Below are 1,080 nucleotides of genomic sequence, written 5' to 3'. Positions count from 1 at the left end.
ATGTGGAAGTTCTGCAGCCTGTGAGGAGAGGTGAATGGAGAGCGTTAGTTTCTTTGGATGCTCTGTGGTGAGACTGGGAAGTGGATTGTGGCTGTGTGCTCCCCCACCCCCGGGGAAGCTGGGGGACACCTGGAGAAGACTCATGATTCTTCTATGCTGTGGCACTCAGCTGCTCACCAGTCTCCCTGCCACTGGCCTCTCCCTCTTCATTCTGTCTATGATTAGATTATTCTTAAAAACAAAACAAAATAAAACCAACGATTATAGAACTGTTGAGTTCCCATCTTCTGTCCCTTAACTCTCTCCCAACCAAACAATAGACACACAGAATATTTCCTGCCACAAGGGACGTGCAAGCCCTGCTTCTGTCTGTTTCATACTCGATTCTAACTGTATTTTCCAACTCCTCTCCTTGAATTTCCTCTTCCAGTAAAAGCACTCACTTTTCAGGAATGTCCATTTCTAGCTCTAAGATTTCGTCTGTCATTCCCCTTCTGGCTTCTCCACCATCCTTTCCCATCAAATTCTTCATTATAAGTGGTTAGGAACCTTGATTTAAGTCCTGGATCAGCAACTTTCTGATGGTAGGACCCTGGGGAAATCACTTACCCTTGCTGCACCTGAATTTTCTCATCTGTAAAATGGGGGAGGAATATAATACCTGTCTCCTAGGGTTTTTATGAGGATTTAATAAGATAATGTGTGTAAAATGACCAGCATATAGACAATACCTCCAACGTGTTAACTAATGCTTTTGTTAAGATTATTTTCTTAGTACCATGGTAGCATATGTTCATGAAATAATGAATCAGGAGAGCTGGACTTTACTCCAACTCTTTCAAAACTAGCTTTGTGATACTAGTAAAGTCATCTTCCTACTGTCATCTGTAATTTAACATTTCTTTTTTTTTCTAAAATTTTAAAAAAGATTTTATTTATTTATTTGCCGGCAATCATATGTAGGCAGAGAGGCAGGCAGAGAAAGAGAAAGGGGAGGAAGCAGGCTCCCTGCTGAGCAGAGAGCCCGATGCAGGGCTTGATCCCAGGACCTTGAGATTATGACCTGAGCCAAAGGCAGAG

This window comes from Neovison vison, chromosome 14 (assembly GCF_020171115.1).
Source record: "Neovison vison isolate M4711 chromosome 14, ASM_NN_V1, whole genome shotgun sequence".
NCBI lineage: Eukaryota > Metazoa > Chordata > Mammalia > Carnivora > Mustelidae > Neogale > Neogale vison.
Note: the sequence above shows the minus strand (reverse complement) of the source record.